This window comes from Scyliorhinus torazame, chromosome 14 (assembly GCF_047496885.1).
Source record: "Scyliorhinus torazame isolate Kashiwa2021f chromosome 14, sScyTor2.1, whole genome shotgun sequence".
Classification (NCBI taxonomy): domain Eukaryota; kingdom Metazoa; phylum Chordata; class Chondrichthyes; order Carcharhiniformes; family Scyliorhinidae; genus Scyliorhinus; species Scyliorhinus torazame.
The window spans coordinates 211,668,388-211,677,757 of record NC_092720.1 but is presented as its reverse complement, the minus strand read 5'-3'; the positions used below and the strand labels follow the sequence as shown (position 1 = coordinate 211,677,757).

At 48.9% G+C, this 9,370-nt stretch overlaps 1 long non-coding RNA gene across 1 annotated transcript; it reads right to left on the bottom strand.

Annotated features, from left to right (window-relative positions):
- Window positions 1-4,491: 4,491 nt before the first annotated feature.
- Window positions 4,492-8,682, bottom strand: LOC140389423 (uncharacterized). The gene is made up of 2 exons (XR_011934390.1): window positions 8,496-8,682; window positions 4,492-5,037 (listed from the first exon to the last, which is right to left on the bottom strand). It is a non-coding gene; the product is annotated as an uncharacterized lncRNA (long non-coding RNA).
- Between the last annotated feature and the right edge of the window lie 688 nt (window positions 8,683-9,370).

Sequence of the window (9,370 nt, the reverse complement as noted above, 5' to 3'; positions counted from 1 at the left end):
AGTTTCCTATCATAGAATTTACAGTGCAGAAGGAGGCCATTCGGCCCATCAAGTCTGCACATACCCTTAGAAAGAACACCAATGAATATTGCTGCAAAGAGAGACACGTTGCCGAAGCGTTTCATCTTGCACTCACCCGGACAAACACAAGAATGCCAAATTTTAATTAACACAATCATTTATACTGCAGGGGAAAAGGGATTGACAAGCTAATTCCGACTAGCCACAGTGTTGCCATGGATAAAGCAACAGGAAACTATATGCTCCCCAAACTCCCAGGTAATTCGAAAGAGATATAAGGCTTGAGCAGATTGCTTTTGTTTGCAGAGAAAAGATCCCTTTGGTTGTTTGAATTAAATAGTGTTGTTCATTTGTTTGTTAAGAACAGGCAACAGTTCAAGAAGGCAGCTCACCAGTACTTTCTCAAGGGTAATTAGGGATGGGCAATAAATGCTGGCTTGGCCAGTGACACACACATCGCATAAAAATAAAATCTGAAAACAACAATTTGGTATGGAGTTTATGCTCTGTGCTGCAAGTGGGTAGATAGGCAGATCGGCAATACTCCGGGATAACTGGTTGGCCAGCATGGTTAATTGACCGGACCTAGAATGATAAAAGGGAAGACAGGAATGGAGTCTTTGGAACGTTTTTCGTACTTGGCTCCAGACAATCCTGCAACCCTACAGCCTACCACTGGAGGCAGAGAAGCAGCAAGAAGTCAGTGGGTGGGAAGTCGGGGGGCGGGATTCTCTCAGCCCGGGGCCGCCCCGACGCCAGGATGCGATTCTCCGCAATCGGTCTGCGGAGCCCCCCGGAGATTCTTGGCCCTGATGGGCCGGGCGGCAGTAACAAAAAACCCGGGTTCCGCCGGCGCGTTCTAATCTGCTCTTAGCCGGTGGGACGGCGGCGTGGAAGGGTCCGGGGCGGCCTGTGGGGGGGGAGGGCGGGGATCGACCCCGTGGGTAGCCTCTGTTGTGGCCTGGCCCGCGATCGAGGCCCACCAATCAGCGGGCCAGCCTGTCGGGCTGGGGGCCTCCTTTCTTCCGCCCCGGCCCCTTTAGCCCTGCGCCATGTTGCGTCGGGGCCGGCGCAAAGAGGGGAGACACTGCTCATGCGCGCGTTGGCGCCGGTGCCACTGCGCATGCGCAGACCCCACGGTGCCCAGTTGACGCAGCTGGAGCGGCGTGGGTATCCAGTGCCGTGCTGGCCCCCTGTAGGGGCCAGAATTGCTGATCCTGAGGCCACGTTGACGCTGTCGAGAAACACGACGGCGTTTCCGACGGCGTCAACACTTAGCCTCAGGATCAGAGGCTATGTTTTTAGTCCATTCAGATTCCAGCAGGAGCCTATGAGGTAATGGTGGGGTGGGGTAGGGACATTGGGAGGTCTCTGGAAGATGTGGCTCTTATCAATCTGTACCTAAAACCTCTGGGTTTGAGGTGTGTTTTGGGGAGGATAGAACATCCCCTTTATGTCAGACAATTGGGAATTCAAAGCTCCAAAGGTGAATCCAAGATTCAGATTCAAAATGAAGAAAATGCTGAACTCACTGGACACATTAAATGTTGGAGGTTAAAAGCAACAGGCAAAAAATGGGATCCCCCACCTGCACCAAACGGTCTCCTTCTGTGCAATGCATGGTAGCACAGTGGTTAGCACTGCTACCTCATAGCGCCAGGGATCAATTCCGGCTTTGGCTGTGTGTAGTTTGTACGTTCTCCTTGTGTTTGCGTGGGTTTCCTCCGGATTAGTTCGGCCCATCGAATTGGCTCTGCCGTTGACTGATCTGAAATGATAATTCTCAACTCAACTTTCCCGCCTTATCCTCATAACCCTCCATTCCCTTACCAATTAAAATTGGCTATCTCAGCCTTGAACATACTGAACAACCCGGCCTCTACAGCTCTTGCGGTAAAGAATTCCACAGACTCACTGCCCTGAGAGAAGAAATTCCTCCTCATCGTTGTCTTAAATGGGCAACCCATTACTCTGAGATGATGCTCTCTGGTCCTAGACTCTCCCACAAGGGGAAACAACCACTCTGCATTGACCCTGTCAAGCCCCCTGACAATACGTTTGTCTCATTCTTCTAAACTCCAAAAGGTACAGGCCAAACCTACTCAACCTCTCCTCAAAAGAAAATCCCTCCATACCTGTGATCAACCTTGTGAATCTGCTCTGAATTGCCTCCAATTCCAATATGTCTTTCTTTAGGTAAGGGGACCAAAACTGTTAGACCATAAAACCATAAGAAATAGGAATAGCGGTAAGCTACCCAGCCCTTCAAGCCTGCTCCACCATTTAATAAATTAATTGGGCGGCACGGTAGCACAGTGGTTAGCATTATCGCTTCACAGCTCCAGGGTCCCAGGTTCGATTCCCGGCTTGGGTCACTGTCTGTGTGGAGTCTGCACGTTCTCTCCGTGTGTGCGTGGGTTTCCTCCGGGTGCTCCGGTTTCCTCCCACAGTCCAAAGACGTGCAGGTTAGGTGGATTGGCCATGATAAATTGCCCTTCGTGCCCACAGGGGTTGGGTGGGGTTGCTGGGTTACGGGTATGGGGTGGTGTTGTGGGCTTAGGTAGGGTGCTCTTTCCAAGGGCCGGTGCAGGCTCGATGGGCCGAATGGCCTTCTTCTGCACTGTAAATTCTATGTTCTATGTCTGATCCAGCACTCACTAAGTTGCTGTTTATTGCCGTAAACGTTAATTCCCCTCAGAAATAAAAACCTCTCAATCTCAGCCTTGATATTGTTCAGGGACTCGGCCCCACAGCTTCCTGGGTAAAGAGTTGCAAGATCGCTCTTTGAGAGAAGAAATCTTTCCTCAAATCCCGTCTTAAATCAGCTCCCCCTTATTCTGCGACTATGTCCTCTGGTGGAAACTATGGGACTATGTCCCATAAGTGGAAACATCCTCCCAACATTATCCAACCCCCTAAGAAACTAAGGGCCAGGGTTCTCCAATCCCACGGCCACGTTCTGACGCCGGCGTGAAATGCGGCGCGAGCCACTCCGGCGTCAACGGGATTCAAGTGGTCGGTATTCACCCCTTCCTCGGGGACCAGTACTGTGCCGGAGTGGTGTCCGCAGCTCCGGCGCCTGAAAGCTGGCCCACAACGGCCGGCGTGAGCCCGCGCATGCGCGTGGGTTCCCATCTCCGCGCCGGCCCTCGGGCAATATGGTGGAGCCCTACAGGGGCCCGGTGCGGAGTAACATAGGTCCGCGGGTGCCCGAGAATTGCTGGCGGAGAATCAGTGGGCCTGCTTGGCGCGATTCCCGCACCCCCCCGGGGATTCTCCGACCCGGCGTGGGGTGAGAGAATCCTGGCCTGTATGTTTCAATCATATCACCTCTCATTTCTCTGAATTCCAAGACCCAACCTGATTAATCTTTCCTCATATGGCAGTCCCACCATACCCGGGATCATCCTAGTAAACCTTCTCTGCGCTGCCTCCAATAAGACCATAAGACATAGGAGCAGAATTAGGCCATTCGGCCCATCGAGTCTGCTCTGCCATTCAATCATGGCTGATATTTTCTCATCCCCATTCTCCTGCCTTCTCCCCATAACCCCTGATCCCCTTATTAATCAAGAACCTATCTATCTCTGTCTTCAAGACACTTCAACACTTTGGGCAGCACGGTAGCACAGTGGTTAGCACAATTGCTTCACAGCTCCAGGGTCTCAGGTTTGATTCCCCGCTGGGTCACTGTCTGTGCAGAGTCTGCACGTTCTCCCAGTGTCTGCGTGGGTTTTCTCCGGGTGCTCCGGTTTCCTCCCACAGTCCAAAGATGTGCAGGTTAGGTGGATTGGCTATGCTAATTTGCCCTTAGTGTCCAAAATTGCCCTGTGTTAGGTGGGGTTACTGGGTTATGGAGATAGGGTGGAGGTGTGGGATTGGGTAGGGTGCTCTTTCCAAGAGCCGGTGCAGACCTGATGGGCCGAATGGCCTCCTGCACTGTAAATTCTATGATTCTCAGTGACTTGGCCTTTACAGCCTTCTGCAGCACAGAGTTCCACAGATTCACACCCTCGAGCTAAAGAAATTCCTCGTGATCTCTGCTTTCAAGGATCGTCCCTTCAATCGGAGTCTGTGGCCTCGGGTTCTAGTCTCTACTAGTTAGTAGAAACATCCTCTCCACGTTCACTCACTCTATCCAGGCCTCTCAGTAAGTTTCAATGAGATTCCCGCTCAACCTTTTAAACTCCATCGAGTACAGACCATGGTAACGTATATCTCCTTAAATAAGGACACAGTTTAGAGGAAGAGAAACATCATCACTTAAAAGGTTGAGAATCTTTGGCATTCTGCATCCATGCTCATCGAGTATATATTCATGTCAGAAATTGATAATTTTTCCCAAGCTGCTTCGGGAACTTAAGGGCTATGGGGATAGTGTGGGAAGCTGAAGTACAAGATCAGTGGAAGTGGTTCAAAAGGGCCTGCTCCTGCATCTCACAGAGAAATCAGTTAGAATATTATGCAACATTGATTTATTGTAAGCTTTTATTCCTCTTTGTAATTCAATAACAATTAGAATTAACAGGGCTCCATGGAACATATGCTTTGTTGCTTTGTTGCAGTAAATACCATATTAAGAAGCATAAAGAAGATTTATACTGGCTGGGGATCGCCTTGCTGGGACAGAAGGCTCCTGAGTGACATTCCTCACCCCCAACCTCTTCCTCAGGAACGACGGCGAGACGTTGCCGGAGAGACACCTCATTGTCATTTTCCTTGTCGCCTTGCCGCCAGGTAGCCTTCCCGGCGGCCTCTTGACTACTTTCACGTGCGGCAGCCTCCTTTCTACCTTCAGCCGGGAACTCTTCACCTGCAGGCAACGGCTGGGTAGTAGGGGCTTCCCGGCGAAACGCCTCACACCGGGCACCCCCCTCATCGGCAGCACTGGCTTCAGAAGCGAGCCCCTGAAGGGGAACCGCCACAGCGGGAAGGTTAACTTCACCGGTATTTGCCTCAGCGACAGTCTTTTCCGTGCCTTGCGCTTCTGCCTTCTTCGTCTCATTGCTCTATGCTCTGAAAGCAAATACAATAAAACACGGTAACAGGGGAAATAAAAGAAGTGCACAATAATTAAAGACAGCCTGCATTTGCGCAATACCTCCACATATCTCGTGAAAGGTGCCTTGGGTAGAGTAGAGGGACTGAATGGCCTCATTCTGTGATCCGAGGAGGGGGCATGGGTAGCCTTGGGCACGATGGAGGTCGATGAAGAGATTTGGGTAGGGAATCAAAGGCAGGAATCAATGGATAGTTTTGCAGAGATTTTTCGGAAAGCAGCAAGGACAGGGCGAGGTGTCTTCTCGGATAGCGCCCCGGAGTGAGAAGGTTGTGGGTTCAAATCCTGGTAGAGACCCGAGCTCAGAATCCAGAGCGACGCGCAACAACAACACATGGTGCTATTAATGTCATGAAATATCCCAAGATGCTTCACAGGAACAATAGAGAATGAAACATGACAAAACCACATAAGGAGCTATCAGCTCAATGAAGTAGACTTTAAAGAGCATCTTTAAAAGGAAGAAAGTGAGGTCAAGAGGCACAGGGGGATAATTCCAGGGCTTAAGGCCTAGGCAATGGAAGGCCCAGCCACCAACTGCAGAGAAATCAAAATCAGGAATGCCTGAAAGGGGCGGGAATGAGAAAAACACAGAAGGTTTGAGGAGATTACAGGAGTTGGGAGGAGAGGCCAAGGCCTTCGAGGAATTTGAACACAAGGATGAGAATTTCAAAAGAAGCTTGACCAATGCCGCCCAGAAGCAAAAGCCGGGAGAAATCAGACAGTAATAACAAAACCGGCAAAGAAAAAAAGGAAATGAAACGGCAGACAGAAATTAGTCTAAAATTATTGGACTCCGTGTGGCGTCTAGAAGACTGGCATATGTCTGCTCAAAAGATGAGGGGCGTTGTCACTCAAGTTTATATTGGGAGGTTAATCGGTAAATGACTGGGTGACATGAGAAATAGAGAGGAACATGAGGACAAGGTGGGGAATGAACATGTCAAAAGAGACAGTAAGCTCTGGGTCACCCTTGCAAACTGAAGAGGTGCAGATCCGATACAGCTATCACGCAGTGCGAGGTGCATTGTGAGCTGTGAATACAGTATTCTGAATCTCGAGAAGTACAAGTAAATCACTGTTTCTCTTGGAAGAATTGAAGAAAACAATGGGGATTCCCAAACGGCAATTGGGGAGTGGCTGGGCTGGCCCTTTTTGATAAAACTAGATGATTGACATAATTCTTGACCAATCATGCTGCCAAGATTAATATCAAGGCTGTTCGCCCAATAGGAGAGGGAAATGAAGGCAGGAGAAATGACATGAATTGAACCAATTAGACATGACTGTTTGATTGGCACCAATAAGTCGGCTTACTCTCTTCCTCTTGAACTAGTTGTCCTTTGCCCCTCGTCAAAACCAGGGAGTGGTTGTTCTACACCTGATAGCTCAGGTTTTTTCTGTCCTTTCCAATATGGCTTATCTATGACACGTTTCTACATGTTGCTTTGCAGAGCAAAGGGGGCATTCAAAAGTCTCGCTTGTTTGAAATTAGGCAATTTTTCCACTCTGGCCTCTCCCTCAACCCCAAATATTGCACAGTGCTCATAATAGTCCAGGAATGGGACTTTGAATGTGAGTCCTTAATCCAGTACATTAGTCAACATCCTGGGGAGCATTGACCAGAAACTGAATTGGACTAGCCATGTAAATACTGTGGCTATAATAATAATCTTTATTATTGTCACAAGTAGGCTTACGTTAACTCTGCAATGAAGTTACTGTGAAAAGCCCGGTGGCGCCTGTTTGGATGCACCGAGGGAGAATTCAGAATGCCCAATTACCTAACAAGCACATCTTTCGGGACTTATGGGAGGAAACGTATGGCAGCACGGTAGCACAGTGGTTAGCACAATTGCTTCACAGCTCCAGGGTTCCAGGTTCGATTCTCAGCTTGGGTCACTGTCTGTGCGGAGTCTGCACATCCTCCCCGTGTGTGCGTGGGTTTCCTCCGGGTGCTCTGGTTTCCTCCCACAGTCCAAAGATGTGAAGGTTAGGTGGATTGGTCATGCTAAATTTCCCTTAGTGTCCAAAATTGCCCTTAATGTTGGGTGGGGTTACTGTGTTATGGGGATAGGGTGGAGATGTGGGCCTGGGTAGGGTGCTCTTTCCAAGAGCCGGTGCAGACTCGATGGGCCGAATGGCCTCCTTCTGTACTGTAAGCTCTATGATTCTATGATAAACCAGAGCACCCGGAGGACAAGCAGACTCCACACAGACAGTGACCCAAGCAGGAATTGAACCTTGGTCCCTGGCACTGTGAAGCAATAGTGCTAACCACTGTGCTACTGTACTGACAAGTACAAGAGGTCAGAATTCTGCAGCGAGTAACTCATCTCCTGACCCCCCAAAGCTTGTCCACCATCTACAAGGCACAAGTTTGCAGTGTAATGGAATGCTCTCCATTTGCCTGGATGAGTGCAGCTCTGACGACACTCAAGAAGCTCGACACCATCCCGGTCAAAACAGCCCGTGATTGCTCCTCCTTCCACAAACATTCAAACTCTCCACCACCAACGAACAGTGGCAGCGTGTGTACAAGATGAACTGCAGTGACTCACCAAAGTTACTGAGATAGTACCTTCCAAACCCACTACGAACAAGAACAACAAAAGTAGCAGATACCTGGGGACTCCACCGCCTGAAAGTTTCCCTCCAAATCACTCACCAGCCTGACTTGAAAATCTATCAGCCGTTCCTTCACTGTCGATGGGTCAAATTCTTGGAGCTCCCTCCCTAACAGCGCGATGGGTGAACCTACACCTCAGGGACTGCAGCGGTTCCAGAAGGCAGCTCACCACCACTTTCGCAAGGTCAATGAGGGAAGTTCAACGAATGCTTGCCGAACCAGTGATGGCCATATTCCAGAAATGAATTTTAGAAAGGTAACGAGGAAGCTGCATTATCACAGCGCACAAGTCTGCTTGGATATTCAGTCAGAAGATGCCTGGTCTTCTCCCTCAACTACATTTCCCTTCCCATCATCCCCATATCCCCCAATTTTGCTGAGAAATGAAAAATCTCAGCCTTAAAGATAGTCACGGAAAGCACAGTGTTGTCAGTTGGACTGCCTCCCCTTCTTCCCAAAACCAACCTCTCTGACCAAGCTTTGGAATATTTCTTTAGGTGGTTCGGTGTAAAATATTTTATCTGATTATCCTGCAGTGTAGTGCACTGGGTCTTTTGAACCAGGTTAAACCCACCACTGTATCTCCTGATGCTGACTCAAAACCAAATGAGCACAATCGTCACATCCTTTCTAAAATGCAAGCCCAGAATCCGACACCCAAATTTGTTTTGTGTTTTTTCCCAGATTTGGGATACGTCAGGGTTGTTAACATGTCTCCTCCCCCACCCCCCCACCCCTCCCCTTCGAAGATTGCTCCTAAGATCGGCAAAGGTTAGGGACACTCACTTCCTTGAGCCAACCGCGGATGCTCTTTCAGTTGGTAGAGTGTCGTGACGAGGATATCGACTGAGACCATCCCTGTACGTTCTGTCAGTTTGGCTGTAATGGCACCAGGCTGTCGCCCTGGCTTCAGGGATTGTTGCATTTCCAGCTGAAGTGATGTTAGAAGATTCCGTTGCTACGGTTTCAGAAATTGCTACACAACCGTGGTGATGTCTGAACATTCTGTGCTGTGACTGGTCGATGGGGCAATGATGATACCATTAGGTCACAATAATTGACATACACCAGCTTTTATTGAACATAAACATCAGCGGTTCAATAGCTTTCAAAATCATTTTCACATCTTGGTTTTATAGTTATTTGCTTTGGGCATATTGATCAGGATTTCAAAATTTGCAAGAAACTAGGAAATGTGATAAACACTGAGAATGGTAATGTGTGAATGAGAATCTCTCTGTCCTGGGCTGGGTGTAGAATGAGTTAAAACACTTTTACAACCTGAGAAACGAGCAGGACTTTGTCATTCATGCCCCATCATCTTAACACCACTTTTCTGCCTTTTGCCATAACTCTCGACTCCCCTCATAAATCAAAAATACAGGGGTAAGCAATGGGTCAAAGGCCAACTCCTTTATATTTCTGTCCATGACATTCAGTCTATCTCTGGCCCTCTACCCAGCCCCACCTCTCCACACCCCCACAACTGTATAAATCTAACCCTATTTCCAGTTCTCTCCAGCTTTGACAAAGCCTCAACCAGACTCGAAACGTTAGCCCCCTTCTCTCTCCACAGATGCTGTCAGACCTGCTGAGGTTGGGCAGTGTTGTCTGTTTCTGTCCTTTTTTAAAAATATATATATTTTATTCAAGTTTTTTGG